Source organism: Lithobates pipiens, unplaced genomic scaffold (assembly GCF_037356315.1).
Source record: "Lithobates pipiens isolate NorthernLeopardFrog02 unplaced genomic scaffold, aLitPip1_a1.2 Scaffold_10, whole genome shotgun sequence".
Classification (NCBI taxonomy): domain Eukaryota; kingdom Metazoa; phylum Chordata; class Amphibia; order Anura; family Ranidae; genus Lithobates; species Lithobates pipiens.
The window spans coordinates 44,182,071-44,201,602 of record NW_027507686.1 but is presented as its reverse complement, the minus strand read 5'-3'; positions in this window follow the sequence as shown (position 1 = coordinate 44,201,602).

The window sequence follows — 19,532 nt, the reverse complement described above, 5'->3', positions numbered from 1 at the left end:
AAACAACAATTCCCATAGAATAACAAATATTTTATAACGTGGAAAAATGCTGATGCATTTTTAAATCCCAGTTTTCATGAATACTAAGAAGTACAGTAAATTAAATTAGTTTATATTATTCCCAAGAAACACAAGGTTGAGGAAATTTATGCCGCTATACTAATAGATTCGTAAATAAGTTGAAGCATTTCATGATTATATGTTTCATGTGGATCGTTATTACACAGCTCCCATACAAAAATGTCAAATTTCCTTTTTAATTGGCCCTTATTTAAAATCTACGATGAAATAAAATGGCATAAAATTCAATAATAAAAACACTGCAAAGATATTGTTAACATTATACATAATGTTCGTGTATTCTGACAAGAAGAGATATAATTAAAGGATTGACACAAAAACTCTTTCGTGTTTCCTTTGAAGGACATTTTCTGATTTACAGGCAGCAAAGGACTAGTCAAATAGTATTTTTATTGCCTCAATGGTTTTTCTTATCCATCTAAATGAACCTGTCAGAGTCTAGGACTTGTCTCTATGTGCCAATCAAAATTATTAAGCATCTGATGGATTCACCAGCTTTGAAACATTGAAATTCTGTAGAGACACATATGCACTTTTCAGATGTTTTTAAATATCAACCAAATAGTTAAAGTGGTAGTAAACTGTAAAAAAAAAAAAAGAAAAGAAAAAAAAAAAAGAAAAATAAAAACAGACCCCCCTGCAAGTTAAAGGGGTTGTAAAGCTCCATGTTTTTTCAAATTAATGCATCCTATGCATTAAGGTGAAAAAACACCTTGCACTCTCTGGCCCCCGGAGCCCCTGTTTTACTTACCTGAGCCCCGAATCTCCATGGGCACAATCCTGCGTTGCTTTCCCCCAGCTCTTGAGGATCTTCATTGGATGATTGATAGCAGTGCAGCCATTGGTTCCCACTGCTGTCAATCAAATCAATGACGCGGCACGCCGGGGCGGGGCTGAGTGATACACTCGGCAGCTATGGCCGCCGACTGTATCATACAGGAGCACGCCCGCAAGCTAACCCCCTTGGGAGATCTCTTCCCAGAGGGGGGTTAGCTCTTACGGGGAGGAGCGGAGACAGTCACTGAGGAACCCCAGAAGACGAGGATCGGGGCCGCTCTGTGCAAAACGAACTACGCAGTGGAGGTAAGTATGATATGTTTGTTATTTTAAAAAAAAATAAACCTTTACAACCCCTTTAATGTCATAATGTGCTAGTATGTACCTCATACTTACCTATAAAAAAACAGGTCCTTCAAGCTGCTAGTTGTCACCGTTGACAGGGATTCCATCTCTGCCCTGGTCTTCCTTCCTGGTTTGCAGGCGCCGGCTGTTTGAATGGCTGAGCCACGATGATCTCACTTCTGCACATGCACACCAGAGTAATGATTGTGGCACAGCACTCTCAATGGAAGGCACATTTGAGTGTGCCATCCATTCACAGCACAGTTCATGTCCACCAGTGAGGTCACTGGCTGCTACATGTGTATAAATCCCCAAACGGTGCACATTTAGGTGATATTAACTGTACATACATAATAAGCTTTGTTATTGGTTTACATGTAGGTGCAGGTTAAAAAGTGGAGTTTACCTCCACTTTAATCCAGCCTTGAAGAAAAACCATATACAGTAAACACTAAGGCTGACCCTACAGGGTTCAGCAAGAACTGGCCAAGTTTTGAACCGTTAATGGGCAGGCCAAATGTACCAATTTGATTGATTGATCAACTTGGGTACAACTAGCCTGACTGATTCTCTTGCAATTATCGCTAGCGGCTGCTACAGCCTCTAGCAATAATCACTGCCTTTTCCTGGCGGGGCAGCTTCCCCCGCCCACCCACGCCCCCCTGCCGTGAGCAGACAATTGCTCAGGAGGAGGGATAACCCTGTTAGCACTATCTATGTTGATGGTGGAATCGTGCAAATTTCTTTCATGCATCATGTATGGCCTAAGGATAGACCTAAATGACACTGAGAAGACATACAAAGCAGATACAAGGGTGAAGATGTAATAGGTGTTAGATTCCAGGTAACTTGGGGCTTTTGTTGTTGTTTTCTTTCTTTGTACCTTGAACATTGGTATTGAGCAATCATCAGGCCATGGAATTTCCTTTATCGATGAAAACATTCCTAATTCCATGCCTTTTAGCCAAAGCAAAACATACTTTTTATTATATGAGGATTTCAGGTTAATAGGTGGAACATTATACACTCCTTCTAATATTAGATTTTAGGCAACCCAATGGCCCTTCACCCTTACATTCATAGCTGATCAGCTATCGGCTACTTTTGAATGTCATGAACCACACTGTGAATCCTTAGAACCCATAGAACTCTGAACCCCAGAAGTAGACCATCACATATTTTTATTCATAGTTGTGGCATAAGAAAAGGCACTAGGTATGGGTTAGAACATGCATGTGTAAATACCGTCTGTATCCCTTCTTTAGATGTATTGTTAAACTTCCTGGTTCAAGGACAATGCAGGAAGTGAAGCAAATCTACCTACACTGCAGGGAAACCATTCCTTGGAGAACTGTTCCCTTAGACAGGCGTTCTTTTTGTTCCCATTACAGTGACAATGTGAAATTTTAGCTTGCTGTCCCACTGACAAGACACAAGTAATAGTAACTTTCCGCAAAGGAGAGATAAAAATAAAAACCTGTCAGAGGATCTCTATTCTAGCCAAACTCCCCCAATATAATTGATGGCTAGCATCAAATGTTAAACCTTTGCTATCAATTCTTTTTATTCTACAAAAAGTAGATTTGGATTAAGGACAATTCTCCAGAAATTTTCAAGCAAAATATAGCAATAAAATATTTTGCTCAACAGGATTTTCAAATAGAAAATAAAATCCTTTTTTTAATAATATTCTAATGTCCAATGAGGCTCAATTTAATACCACCTGGAAGAAAAAAAACACTGAGCTGCATTAAATTTAATTAGTTTGCTTCATTTTTTAACTTTGTAATTTAAAAAAAAAAAATTGTGTTAATGACTAGATGGTGCTGACCAAAATTCTGAGCTAAGATTTGTCTTATAAATTGTCAAAGGCAGCAGACTAGAATCAATTAGTAAACACTCATTAATTATAAAAATAACAATTGAAAGTACATAAAAAAATCTAATTCTAGAAATAGTTAAATCAGAAAATATTTTAATAAAACACATGCAGTATGAATGTTTCTTTTTTCCTTTTTTATTTAAATGAGTATATTAACACCTTCTACGTGTTAAAAAATGCTTATTTTACTGAATGTTAAATATCCATGAATCATTTTAAACAATAATTAGCGGAGTCATCTGATAATTTGTTTTGTCAGCCTAAAGGGATCACAAGAAATGAGTGAGTAGGGAAGGGGTGAGATGTTAATACACATCTGGAAGATCATTACAGACTTGATATTTAGACAGTTTTGTACAAAATGAATTACAAATTAGTTTAGCTTTTTAGGCATATGCATTTGTGTGACTACTCTTTTTGTGTCTAATGTGTTCTTAGCCTTTACCCGCTTGCCCACCAGCCGCTGCAGTTATACTGTGGCAGGTTGGCACAGCTGCACAAATCGCCGTAGCTGTACGTTGGCTGTTTTTAGAGCTCTAGGGGGCGCGCACGTGCCCGTGGCATGACACCAGAGCTGTTGCACATGGCCAGCGGCCACAATGTCCACTGGCGACCCGCGATTGTTTCAGAGAGAGAGAGACAGAACGGGGGGAACTGTCAAAGTAAATAGACAGGTCCTCATTCTGTCAGGGAAGTAGAGAGAGATCTGCTTTTCTTAGCCCTTGTACACACAGTCGGAAATTCCGACGGAATGTGTCCGATCAGACCGTTTTGACGGATATTCCGACTGTGTGTGGTCTACATCAGACTGTTCCCATCGGAATATCTGACAGACCAAGTTTTCCAACTTGTTGGTAAAATTTTCAGAAAAAATGCTTCGATCGGACATACTCCGATCATGTGTAGAGAATTCCGATCGGACAAAGTGTCACGCATGCTCAGATCAAATTCCTACACCAAAGCTATTGGCTACTAGCGTGAACGTAGTCCCTTCATAATGAAATAACATCATCACTTCGGATTTTCCGACAACTTTGTCCGACTGTGTGTATGCAACAGTTTCGGACAAAATCCGACGGACAAAATCCGACAGATTTGGTTGTCGGAATCTCCGACCGTGTGTACAAGGGCTTAGTGATCAGGAACAGCAATCTCTCTCTACTCCCAGTCAGTACACTACCCCCACAATTAGAAACACCTTCCTAGAGAACACTTAACTGCATGATTGCCCCCTAGTGTTGACACCTTCCCTGACAGTGACATTTATACAGTAATCAGTGGTTATTTTTTTATATTTTTAGCTCTGATCGCTGTATAAATGTAAATGGTCCTAAAAAAGTGTCACGTGTCTGATCGATCCGCCGCAATGTCGTAGTCCCGCTAAAAATCACTGATCACTGCCATTACTAGTAAAAAAAAAAAAAAATAATAATAATAAAAATGCCATAAATATATCCTCTATTTTGTAAGTGCTATAACTTTTGTGCAAACATCAATATACATTAATTTCAATTTTTAACAAAAATATTTAGAAGAATACATATTGACCTAAACTGATGAAGAAATTTGTTGTTTTATATTTTTTATGACATTTATTATAACAAAAAGAAAAAAATACTTTTTTTCCCTCAAAATTGGCAGTCTTTTTTTGTTTATAGCGGCAAAAAAAATTAAAACAACAGAGGTGATTAAATAGCACCAAAAGAAAGCTCTATTTGTGGGGGAAAAAAAGGAAATGTTAGATGATGATTGATAGTTGCAAATTTGGAATTACAATTTATTAAATCTATTACATTTAGTAAATAGGGGAAAAAAAACTGTGTTCTCTTGGTTTAACCTATGCTAATATCTAAATATATCTCTTTTAGAAATAGAGAAACAGATGATAAATGCTGGAACACACATCACTGGGAATATTTTAGAGTTCTAAAATAGCAGTACATAGGATATTGGCTTAATTCCAAAAACAATTATATACACAAGTAATTTAATTTACTTGAAATTGAAATAAGGTACAGGAAGACACCTTGAGCTTTTGACATCCCCAAGAAAGTTGTAATGTAAAGGTCATTTAATGTGCATCTACCAGGAAAATAATTAAGATGAATATATGCACACAGAGCAAAAATATTGCCCCAATATTTTCTTTCAAACCTCCTGGAGATCACAAACCCCATGTATTATAATCTGTAAGATATCACAATTCCAGGTAGTGTTCAGGCCAGCCTACCTCCTTTCTTCTCTTGCTCGTTCCTATTGGCCCATGACCTTGATGGATGGCCTCACTGGGGAATAGTTAGGTGTATAAGGTGGTAGAAGGAACGCCAATTGTCATCACTTCAAGAAGGTTTCAGGGGTTCCTGATAAGTACTGATAAGATAGGGATGGCTAGAAACTTCACAATTCAGACATTGATCAAAGTTAGGCTCACAGTCCAAACCCAGTTCAGAAGAACTCATGGGAGGCTTTCACATGGTGCCAACCTAATCAGCTGCATCTGGGGCATTCCCTGACCTGCAGTTGCTAGTACAGAATAGTAAACAAAAGAAACAAAGGTGCAAAAAAAGTAGACACTAAAAAATGAAGAATGAATCACTAAAAGTCCAATACTGTAGTCCAATTGATTGATAAAGAGTCCATCCATGAGTATATATATATATATATATATATATATATATATATATATATATATATATATATATATATATATTTATAAATACATATAGTAGGATCTATCCACTAAAGGCAGTCTTCTTACAGGGGGCAGAAGCTGGCTGTGGTTCATGGGAAGACAGAATGGAGAAAAGAGAAGCTCCTCTAAGTGTAGATACTTCAAGACAATTATAAACTGTTTCAAAGTATCTACACTTAGAGGCACTTTTCTTTTCTCCCTTCTGTTTTCGATAGCACACAATGGGTCAGAGATGCTCAAAACATTTTTGACATCATAGAGCTAATATGGTCTTTCCTATGAATAACCTTTGTTTTAAATGTCTGCTATTCAGTGTAAACCACAACAAACCCAAAGCTAACAAGTCAAAGGAAGGACACACTCCGTTCCTCTCAGAGTTTCTAAAGATTCCTATACATTTTCAGTTAGACATAGGCAGTGAAATGTGCCCAACCAGTACTGGGACTTGTTAATAGAAATCCTAGTATGCTCTACAAACACCATGTCATGAAAGCACTACATGTTAAAGTGATACTAAAGTCTTGTTTTTTATTATTTGAAAATAATAAACATGTTATATTTACTGGTGTTTTGCATAGAGCACCCCTGATCCTCCTCTTCTCGGGTCCATCGCTGGTACTCCTGGATCCTCCTGCCTGCTAAGTGCCCCTACAGCAAGCAGCTTGCTATGCGGGCACCCAAGCCGAGCGGCTGCTCTGTGTGTCTATTCAGATACGGATCCACGGGTCACCCTTCCCCCTCTTTCCTCTGATTAGTTCACTAAGTTTGATTGACAGCAGCAGGAGCCAATGATGCCAGCTGTGTGTCTCAGCCAATCAGGATAGAGAGTCCTGGACAGCCAAGTCTCTCATACAACATTGCTGGATCTAGATGGGGCTCAGGTAAGGATTAGGGGGGCTGAGAGGGGCTGCTGCACACAGAAGGTTTTTTATCCGAATGTATAGATGCACTAAAAAAACCTTCCCCTAAATCTGCCTTTACAACGATTTTAAAGTGTATTTCCACTTTAGCAGCCAAATTAGGATAACACATACTTTATAATTTAGGAACGATCCTAGGAAGTTATTTTTATTTATGAGGGGGCTAGGCAGCTGTTTTTGCCATATTTAACCCTGTCTGTATATTGAAGGCAGATATTCATTATCACTAGATTGGAACACTGTCCTAACAAAGTGTTAAAAGGTGTAGACGCAGAGATTCTGCCATTGTATAATAATGAGGACAGACTTAGGACAGGCTCACTTTAACATTGTTAAAAAAAAATTTCAGACAGCCATGACACCTCCCCCTGAGAAACAGCTAAAAAGGTAAATACATTTATTATTATTTTTTTTTTTAAGCAGTGTGAATGGAAAATATAACAAACAGCAAAAGTGGAAATATGCTTTAAATGTTTATTTGTAAAAGTAACACATTTATACAAGAAAAAAACATTGTATTACATGTTTATAAATGTGTATCCAAATATGCTTTAAAAAAAAAAAAATTAGCATTGCATTTAATTAAAAGTTTAACTTCAGGCAAAGTACCAAATTTAATTAAAAAACACATACAATTGATATTCTGTCTAGTCACTTTTATAACGTATGTGCTTTGGCCCAATAACATAGCCAGGAGGGTGGTTACACTTTCTCTGTTATAGTTAAAGTGATTCTAAAGGTTTTCTTAAAAAATAATAATAATAAATAAACATGTCATACTTACCTGCTCCGTGCAGTGGTTTTGTATAGAGCACCCCCGATCTCCCTTGCCAGCGCTCTTGCCATTCCCCACTGCCAAGCATTCCCCAGAGCAAGCAGCTTGCAATGGGGGCACCCAAGCAGGCTCATTCATGAGCCATGGTTCTGTGTGTTCATTAGACACACAGAGCCGTGGCTTGACCCCATCCCCTTTTTCTCCTCATTGGCTCACTGGCTGTGATTGACAGCAGCAGGAGCCAGTGAGGAGGGTCAGTCCCGGAGAGACGAGGCTCTCGTGCACATCACTGGATCAGAATGGGGCTCAGGTGAGTATTAGGGGGGCTAGGAGGACTGCTGCACACAAGAGAAGATACATGAAGGTAAAAAGCTTGAGCTCTTAGAACCATCTTAAGGAATATGGTGGTGATACCTTCCAACCAGCAGCCATTCAATGGGACAATGAAGGAGCAGCAACACATGGTTAAGTCATCATCTCTGCTCACTGTGCTCTTTTCTTCTGTCAACGTGCTCCCTGTCAATCAATATCCATGTAGCAGAGCCTTATTAAATCCTTATATTTCCCCTCCCTCTCCCAGTCTGTGCCTCTGCACAGGGGATAATGGCAGGCTGACATAAAGTCGGATTAGGGTTATTTAAAACAAACAGCTGTGTTAAATTATGTTATTTTTTTTTTTATATATCTGCCTGGAGTAAGGTGAAAACAAGTGTGCAATAGGTCTTTGGATTTCCTCAAGACATGCAGCAAAATGCCATGTCTCATGCTTGTGCTATGGCTGACATTTAACAGCTCCACAACAAGCAAACATTTATGCAGCAAAGCAAGCCTTTGTTACTTAGTCTGTTGGCATGCATTCAATACACTGTACAAACATTTCTCAGTCTGTCAATCTGTTTCTTGAGAAATGTATATATCTCAGTCTTTATTTAGCCGAGCAAGACATGGTTGTCAGTCTATCACTAGGAGTTGTCGGAACACATTGGAAAAGAAGCAAATTCTTATCCTGAGCACGGACAGCAAACACAATAATCACAGTTAATAAGTTGGAAAAACGTTGCAAATATAGATATATTCACACAAAGCCTTTATTATAAATAAATATGAGACTGATTTGTCTAAAGCTGAATTTCAAGCAAATTTTTAATGTGCCATTTAGTCCAGTGAAGTATTCCTTAAAAAATCAATAATTAAATATATATTTTATTATTAAATAGGGAGGGACTGCATTATGCAATTATCTGGCTCTTTTGCCATGTACAGTGCTGTTGGTGTGATGGCGTGAACATGCTTACAGGAGGTTGGAGCCCAAGGATGACCTTAATGCCTTGTACACACGGTCGGAAATTCAGACGGAAAAGGTCAGATCGGATTATATTGTCGGAAAATCCGATCATGTTTGGGCTCTATCTGACTTTTTCCATCGGAAATTCCGACGGAAAAAAATTTGAGAGCAAGATCTCAAATTTTCCGCCAAAAAAATCCGATCAGACTTTTTACGATCCTTTGTAGAGAATTCCGATCAGACAAACTGCCACGAATGCTCAGATCAAATTACGAGACCAGGGCTATTGGCTAGTAGCCTCAACGTAGTCCCGTCGTAACGAACGAACGTCATCACGTTCCGAACAATCAGATTTTCCATCAATTTTGTCCGACCGTGTGTATGCAACACCAATTTAAGACAAAATTCATCGGAAAAAATCATCTGGGACTTGTGACAGGTCCCAGATGATTGTGCGGCCAATCATGGTGCACGGAGCCACTTGCGTATGCGCAGTGGGTGCCCGGCTGTGAAGCCACAGCCGGGCGCCTACAGTTACAATGCCGGCACTGCCGAACAGAGGGGGAGACGAGCGGGACAGGTAAGTGTCCGACTATTAAAAGTCAGCAGCTGCGTACAGCAGACTATTGGCTTGACTAGGGATACGAACACATATACGTTATTTGAAAAATTATGCAATACTGACCCACATGCCCCGGGACAAATATCGCAGTTATACTCACACCTTACCTCCCAGCCGTCAACACTCCCGACATATGCGCAGTCTTGGTCCAGGGACCTGAACTTAAATCTGGATGAAAACGACTGGTCTGATGTATGGCTACACACTAAACTCTCCTCATCGAACATTGTGGCTCTAGAGGCGAGCTACAAGGTTCTCATGCGTTGGTACTTAGTACCAGATAGAATTGCAAAGTTTTTACCTTAATATTCTCCAAACTGTTTCCGTGGCTGTAGCGAGAGGGGCACGCACTTGCATATTTGGTGGACCTGTCCAGTGGCACAGTGCTTCTGGACTGAAATATTTTTGGTTGTCCACTCTGTTCACCAGTTCATTGGATCCTGATCCAGCATTAGCCCTTCTCAATTTTTACCCAGATTCTTTCACCAGGGCCCAGATACGCCTTGCCTTGCAGGTCACCACCGCTGCTAAACAAACAATAGCTAAAGCATGGAAGACATCTACTCTGCGTTTGACTGAAGTTAAGAATAGAGTTACGCAAGCAATGATACATAGTAAAATTGAAGCTACTGTTAAAGATACTGTCCCTAGACATACCAAGATTTGGCAACCGTGGGTCGATCACTACTTACCCCCACATTTTGACCATCGGTTACTAGTTCCATAAATCCCAGCCCCCCCTGAATAACAACCTATTCCTGATCCTTGGTAGCTGTTTAGGAACCGGCCGGCCGACTTACCCACCCTTCTGATCCCTCTTTTTTCACTTCCTCTACGATCCCATCCTGCCATCTCTCTCCCCCTCTTCCACTTTTCTTCTCTCATCTCTTCCCTTCTATTTGCCTTCTTTTTCCTATTTCTCCCTTTCTTCATCTACTCTTTTCGCCTTGTACTTTGATTTCTGTCTTAAGGATGTACCCAACTGTGATAAAGGTTCACCCTAGTGATGACCCTGGGTATAACCAGTTATTATTTGTATGTTTAGTATTTGTTTGCAAACACGAAATTAGATGTTCTGCTTTCCTTTTGAATATTAACATCCTGGCCTTTGTTTAAGATGTTCACGTTTTCTATACACTTTAAAGGTCAGACCATGTGAATATTTGTTCTCAAGAAGCTGTATATTATATTACATGGCTTTTATGTCACCACTATTACAACTTGATGCAGATCTAGGTACTATCTGTTATTATTTTTTCTTAATGTTGTGCAAGACGAATTGTAAACTTCTCTGCGTTGTATGTACCTTGCATTAATAAAAATTTTTGAAAAGAAAAGTCAGCAGCTGCAGTATTTCTAGCGGTTGACTTTTAATTTTTTTTTTTAAATGGGACCCCCGCTTTAATATACTGGCTTCCACAAAGTAGGAGGTGACATCATGCTACTTCTGACAAGATTCCTGGCATGTTGACTATCTTAAATTCTCCAAGATGTTTCAGCACAGTACTACCTTTCATCCGGTAGTAAAGTCATAAAAGAAAAATTTCCCTTGCAAGTTAATGGCATACTGAGCTAGTATGTATCACATACTAGCACATTTTGACAGGCTTACCTGAAAAACAAAGCCTTCCAGTGAAGCGCTGCCACTGCTGACAGGTCTTCCATCTTTCTCCAGTCTGCCTTACGGATTCACAGGCACGGGGTGTTTAAACGGCCAAGCCGTGATGACATCACTCCCATGCATGTGTACAGGATTTACAGCCATGCAACAGAGCTCAGGATTGACAGCACACTCACTCACTCACTGCGCCCTCAATTCAGAGCACGGTGCACATGTGCAAGGAACATCACCGGCAGTAAAACAAGTGAACATCTCATACAGTACATGGTGCAGGTTTAAAGTGGAGCTCAACCCAAAAGGGGAAGCTCCGCTTGTTCGCACCCTCCCTCCCCCTCCGTTGCCACATTTGGCCCTTTTTTTGGGGGGGTATTGGGTACATGGTTTTGACAGGTACCCGATCCTACTTTCTGGTAAAATCATCACACAGCAATCATGCAACGTCATGTCCAGCCCATCCTTCTCTCCCCCCCCCCCCACACTGCTTTCTGGGACCTGTGTGTCCCAGGAGACGATGAGACCATTCAGAAAGTGCAGTGCGACTTACACATGCACAGTAGGGAATTGGCTGTGCAGCCTAATGGATTCACTGCCGGGTTTCCCTTACTTGCAACGCCAGCACCTGCACCTGAAGCCGATGGATGAATCGGCTTGGGATGCCGATGTTACTGGATCCCTGGACAGGTAAGTGGTCTTATATTAAAAGTTAGCAGCTACAGTATTTGTAGCTACAGCCTTTTAATTTTTTTTTTTTTTTACAGTCTGGAACTCCACTTTAAGAGATATTCATTTTAACTACAGGTAAGCTTTAATATAAGCTTACTTGTAGGTAAAAGTCTCAAAGCGCAGTTTCCTACCGCTATAAGGACCCTTTTCACTTGGGCTTTCTGATCAGGTTCACCTTTCCTTTCCCTCTACCCACGTTCTTCCTGTTACTCTGTTCACCATCTCTGACTATTAATATTGTCCTCAATTGCTGCCATATATGTGGTTGAGTTTCCCTCCTGTCTACTTTTTACTCAATGCTTCTTTTGCTCTTCTCCATTCCCAACTGGTTGGACATAACACTAATGTCTGTTTGTATAACCATGTAAAGAGCATTACAAATAACTATATATATATATATATCCTTTATTATTACTATTATCTTTCCTTTTAAAATCTTTTTGTTTATTTTACTTCATAATAATAAAAAAAAAAAATTAGAGATAAAGATAAAAGTTACATGAAGTAGACAGTATATACAGTATCTTACAAAAGTGAGTACACCCCTCACATTTTTGTAAATATTTTATTCTATATTTTCATGTGACAACACTAAAGAAATTACACTTTGCTACAATGCAAAGTAGTGAGTGTACAGCTTGTATAATGGTGTGAATTTGCTGTCCCCTCAAATTAACTCAACACACATCAATTAATGTATAAACCGCTGGCAACAAAAGTGAGTACACCCCTAAGTGAAAATGTTCAAATTGGGCCTAATTAGCCATTTTCCCTCCCCGGTGTAATGTGACTCGTTGGTGTTACAAGGTCTCAGGTGTGAATGGGGAGCAGATGTGTTAAATTTGGTGTTATCACTCTCACTCTACCATGCTGCTCATTGGAAGTTCAACATGGCACCTCATGGCAAAGAACTCTCAGAGGATCTTAAAGACCCTGAAAATGAGCCTCAGCATGGTGGCCAAGACCATACAGTGGTTTAACAGGACAGGCTCTACTCAGAACAGGCCTCACCATGGTCAACCAAAGAAGTTGCTCAACGTCATATCCAGAGGTTGTCTTTGGGAAATAGACATATGAGTGCTGCAGAGGTTAAAGGGGTGGGGGGTCAGCCTGTTATACCATACTCTGCACATTACATCACATTGGTTTGCATGGCTGTCATCCCTAAAGGAAGCCTCTTATAAAGATGATGCACAAGAAAGCCTGCAAACAGTTTGCTGAAGTCAAGCAGACTAAGGCCATGGATTTCTGGAACCAAGGCAGAAAACAGGTGAGGATTACAAAGACAAGTGTGTCTTGCTTACAGTCAAGCATTGTGGTGGGAGTGTCACGGTCTTGGGCTACGTGAGTGCTTCCGGCACTAGGGAGCTACAGTTCATTAAGGGAAACCATGAATGGCAACTGTGACATGCTGAAGCAGAGCATGATTCCCTCCCTTTGGAGACTGGGCCGCAGAGCAGTATTCCAACATGATAACAACCCAAAACACACCTCCAAGATGACCACTGCCTTGCTAAAGAAGCTGAGGGTAAAGGTGATGGACTGGCCAAGCATGTTTCCAGACCTAAACCCTATTGGGCATCCTCAAACGGATGGTGGAGGAGCGCAAGGTCTCTAACATCCACCAGCGCCATGATGTTGTCATGGAGGAGTGGAAGAGGACTCCGGTGGCAACCTGTGAAGCTCTGGTGAACTTCATGCTGGTGAACTTCATTCATGTGGCCACACAAAATATGAACACTTTGGGCCCAATTTGGACATTTACACTTAGGGGTGTATTCACTTTTGTTGCCAGTGGTTTAGACATTAATGGCTGTGTGTTGAGTTATTTTGAGGGAACAGAATATTTACACTGTTATACAAGCTGTACACTCACTACTTTACATTGTAACAAAGTGTAATTTCTTCAATGTTATCACATGAAAAGGTATAATAAAATATTTACAAAAATGTGAGGGTTGTACTCACGTTTGTGAGATACTGTATATATATATATATATATATATATATGTGTGTATACATATCTAATTTCCCTTAGCCTTATTTGTTTGTACAGTATATCTAATCTTCCTGTCTATATTTGCTAATTCTGTACAAGAATCCCTCAGAAAAATGAATAATGTGACATATGATTATTTGGCTCTGCGGCAAATGAGGATGATTGTTTGAATTCTGATAGGATATCTTTTCACAAAACTCTTTGTCAACAAAAAACATTCCTCTAGATGCCACTTAGTGACTGACTCCACTGGTAATTCTTTATAGTTTCTTCCTATATTTTTACAACATGCAGCTGGATGGTTTGTTGTTCTTAACTGTCAGCTCCTTAAAGCCAGCACTAACTTCACTCAGAACCCATTAAAAATATAGTAGGCTAACCTGAAAACACTATTCTTTCTTCTACAGATTTGTTTTTAACACAATAAACCATATCTTTTTTTTTCACTTTACAAAATAACGTTGCTGCTTCCGGAATGCGTGTCCTTGCATAATTGTGTATTTGTCCCTAACATAATCACTTGCCCCATCACTAAGCTACACCCCCACTTCCCAGTCAATGATTGCAAAGCCCTTACATTGTGGACACATTTGACCTGTCCTTTGACCCATCTGACATCTTCCTTAGAGGTCTTCAAAGATCAGATAATACCCTCACAGCCCTGGAGGGCCAGAGCCTGCAGGGCATGGGCTTCAGCTCAGGGCCAGTGATGAGTGAATCTTCAGAAAACCAGAACTTCGCAAATAAACCACATAAAGTTGGTAGTAGGCCTACTTTATACTACAAGAACAACTACATGGTCAACTATGCCAAACCCTAACAACATAAATAATTAAAGCTAGCCAGCACTGGAAAGTATTCCACATCCAAGTTAAAAGAAAACAATACTGCAGCGCTTATATCTCTGAATAAAAATAAATACCAATACTTTAAACTTGACAAAACATAAAAATGCATAAATACCGTATCATAAATTCATATACTGTATAATCCCAAAACACAAAAGTTCACATTATTAAAAATTCTTTGAGGCCTTTCTTCAGTAAGGTTCCCAACACAATTGAGGTAATATTCACAAGGAGCACTCCAAAATCTGTGTGTCTATACCGCTCAACTTCATAAATAGTCCTCTTACAACAGAAAAGGTCTATAAGTGCATTTGTCCTCAAGGAAGGAAAGGGGGTTCCATCATTCCTCATCAACTACATCATTCGATTTTTAAAGATCTCATCCACCGTTTCTTCTCAAAAAATACAATAGCTCAAAGAGAAGGATAGATCATAGTGCTCTCTGTTGTCATATACAAATATTTCTAAATTGAATTATTCCACTCACAAAAATACTGTACTTTAACAATTGTAATAATCCAAGGTGTTCATCAAAGTGCTCTTCATACCATGCATTAATCCAGTGTGTTCACGCCACACCTAAGTGCATCCAATTTGCTCACCTTTAGCAAATTACCATTTACATTACATAATGTCCAACAAAGTGTAAAAAAGAGGTATTGTATATCTTCTAACGGCCCCAAACTTCCCCACAACAGGCAACTTAATGTATAACTAAAAACAAAACTTTTTTTTATTTTGGACAGAGTGGAGATGGCTTAGGACAGTTTGCTGTTTGTGTGTCTGCTAGGAAGATTCACCCTCTCTATTTGTTCTGTTTACCATTATTATAAGCACAAGTAAAGTAAAAGAAAAACCCAAAATGTTGGATGTCCCCAGGAAAAGTAATAGAGAGCAAATCTTTCAATGAGAACACTAGTTCTGGAGACCTGGGGGTCCCCAAGAGATTCCCTTCATTTTTAGGGATTTCCTTTCACTTTCTGTTTTGCTAAGGGGAAGGAAGTGAAGGGAGGTCTTATCAATGGGACAAAGATGACAAAAATAAACCTTAAATGGGTTAAAATCCTCCCTTACTGTATCCAAAATTAAAGGAAATAAAGTTTTGCCTATAGTCCTACTTTAAGGGTTGATCATTCCACTCCTTCCTTGAAAGCAACCATACTCAAAGAGAAAAGATTGGAGGTCCCATAGTGTATACTAATAGACTTTATTGGCCAAATCCACACTTTAAAAACACTCACAAGCTAATCAGAATAATCAAATTGTATTATACAGAGAACTCACTGTACAGAAAACTTTGCAACCTATGTCACTCTTCTCAAAAACAGTGACGGTCTGAGTATCTGCATGCATAATAGCATCACTATCTGCTGATACAGATAGTAGTATTAATAAGGACTTTGGTTGAATAAAAAATAAATAAACACGTGGGGGGGCGTCAATTCACAAAAGTAAAGCACAGTTTGCTAACTATAAACCAATTCTCTATCAGTGCAATCCTAAAACTATATATAGTGTACACAAATGAGTGTATATATATGATAGTGTACAACGTTAATAGTGTACAAAAAAAATTGTTAAACCTAATTGCTGCTATCACTAAAAAACATGTCCACTTCACCTTAAAGAGGAAGTAAACCCTGATGAGTTTACTTCCTCTTTCATTCCCTGCAAAGGTAAAGCATAATGGACTACTATGGATCGCATAGTAGTCCATTATGTGTCACTTACCTGACACAGGAGCCAGCGAAATCACCTCTGTCCCCTGTAGTTCCAAGCAACCATCTTCTTGGTGGGTCTCGCTGCTCCGGCTCTGTGATTCGCCAGAGCAGCGATGACGTCACTCCCACGCATGCGCACGGGAGTCGACACTCGCGGCATATCGCCGCGATCTGCGGCTTACCCAGTGCGCCTGCCTGCCGCTGTCTACGGCGCATGCGCCATAGACAGCTGTGGCTGTCTTCAGGTAAATATCTCCTAAACCATATAGGTTTAGGAGATATTGCTTGGACCTACAGGTAAGCCTTAATCTAGGCTTACCTGTAGGTCAAAGTGGTTTGTAAGGGTTTACAACCACTTTAACTGTATAAATATACCAACACAGTGCTAGGAAAAATTTCAAAACATAAAAAAAAAAACATATAATGTGACACAATAAAAAAACCATCCATGTGTACAGTACCAATATAAAATTTGAGACGGCACAGTGGTGTAGTGGGTAGAACTTTTGCCTAGAAGTAAAAAGGGTCACTGGTTTGAATTCTAACCACAACACTACCTGCCTGGAGTTGCTGGTAGGTTAATTGGCTTCTGTCCAAAATTGGCCCTATTATATGAATGTGAGTTGGGGACCTTGGATTGTGGGCTCCTTGAGGGTAGGGACCGATGTGAGTGTGTGATGTATGTGTGAGGCGCTGCGTAAATTGATGGCGATATATGGGTACCTTAAATAAATAATAATAAATTAGCATCTTAATGAGACACAATGTACAGGGATAGGGACAATTGTAGACTCACTCAGGATTGACTGGTGTCTTTATTCAACCTTATTAACTATGTAACTATGTAAAAGGCTTGCAGAAGGGTAGACTGAGAATTGGAGGGTCAGCTGTTGAAGCCTCTCTGCTGAATGCAGATGTGCTGATAGTCTTCATTGTCCAATCAATAGTCTGTAGAGCTGATCTAGTGTTCATGACCACGTTGTGCAGCTACTCCTATAGAGTTCAGGGCATGGTTGTCCTCTCCAGCTGGGGTGGCTCAATCACAAAACGAAACGAACATAACATTATCTTTCATCACGAAAAACACAATTCTTATATATGTATTCCATCTATGTATTTAGTTGCTTGTCTGGAGTTCAGCTTTATGTTCCTGCATTAAACAAGTCCTACACAGCACACAAATACTAAATGAAAGATTGTCATATCTTGTATGACTTTCTGGAGAAAGATGTCCATTTCTTGATGAATTCCACATGCCTCCTACGTGGATTCAAGCGGACCTAATTTTCTCTTGCTGATATAGAAATACGAGCAGTCCATTTGTGTTCTATTTAGTGGCATATATTGAAGATGTATTTCTGCCTTATCCTTGTTATATTCTGCTTGACTAAAACTGACTTGCTATAAGTAAGAATAAGAAAGGGATGATTGCCTCCATGCTCTCACATATCTTCAGCTGCCATAATAGTGCACAGATTCATATGAGATTAGACACAGACCACCTACCGCTCTACTTGAATTGTTTAAAGATGAATCCATTTTCCTGCTGACAATTTACCTGAAATTATACCAAAAATGGAAGGTAAATATTCTTCGCCGGATTCCATCAATATACAATGGAAATGTAAAAAGTCCAGAAATACCATGTAGATATTTCTTACAATACACATCTGTGCATATTCATTATTTCATTTTATTTAATTGTTTCTTAAATTCATGACGTGTTGTGTGCATAATGAAAAGTAGCATGATGAATAGTAGACTTGTGCACAACGGAAAATGTTGTTTAGTTTTGGTTCATTGTCATTCGTAAAATACATAATTTCGTTCTGTTATATTCGTTATGTTACATTAATACGTTTTCGGATAATTCGTTATTATTCGTAGAGTGTCGAATTCATTCGTTCGCATTCGTTGAAATTCGCTATTTATGTATGTATATACATTCATGATAATGATTTGTAGTTTGGAAAGTCGTTTGTTTATTGAATCTTTTATCACACACAATGACAATGTCTCTTCTCCTCGGCTCAAATACAATACAACACCCTTCTAACTCAGTTCTCAGGAATGCACTTTGCCAGTAATCCCTCCTCCGGCACAAAATTAATTAGCTGATTGGACTATAAAGCCCCGTACACACGAGCGGACTTTTCAACATCCAAAGTCCGACGGACTGAGTCCGTCAGACTATTCGATCGTGTGTGGGCTGCAACGGACTTTTGACTCGCCAAAGTCCGAAGGACTTTAGAATATGGAACATGCTTCAAATTTTTCCGAAGGAACTCCGCCGGACCCGGTCCCTTCGAAAAATTCGCTCGTGTGTATGCTATTCCGACGGACTAAAACCGACGCTAGGGCAGCTATTGGCTACTGGCTATGAACTTCCTTATTCGAATCCAGTCGTACGTCATCACGTTCGAATCCGTTGGAGTTTAGTGTGATTGTGTGTGGCCAAGTCCGCTCAGCCGAAAAGTCCGTCAGAACTCTGTCGGAACTCCGGCAGAACTCCGACGGAACTCCTTCGGAAGTCTGTCGGACATAAGTCCTCTCGTGTGTACGGGGCTTAAGATTTACTTTGAGCTGACCTTTTGTTTCATTAGATCTTTAAAGAATTACCGAATCATGTCAAATTCATTCAAATTCATTCTTTATATTTCTTTCGTATTCGTTGTTATTCGTTATTTTTTTATTCGGATGCATCCGAATGTGCTAAAGATGCAAAATTCGGCCGAATTTCGATTTGTTACGAAACAAATTGCACAAGCCTAATGAATAGGAAAGACAGACAGATAGAGCAAGATAGATAGATAGATAGATAGATAGATAGATAGATAGATAGATAGATAGATAAAACAGAACAAAGCCAATTTGTAGTTTAAGAAATAAAAAGTTTGCAGAGTGCCATTGTTGACCTTCTGAAAGTGCCAGTTGCCTAGCTGTTTCTGGTGCAGGCAGAAGGGGTATTACAATAAAGTACTCTAAGCCTTAAGCCTAGACATGTACATTTAATTTCGGTCCTAATAAAAATTCGGACACATTTTTGGGTATTCTGAGATTTGGATGTATTTGAATCTCTGAATGAAATAGTACCAAATATCATTGAAATTCATTAAATGTCATTTTGTATATAAATTTTTTACTAATTCCAAATTTTCAGAACAATTTGAATCAGGATTGGTTGAAAATGATTGACCGATTCAAATTCTGGTTGTTAAGGACCGGGCCAAGGCGCTCACTC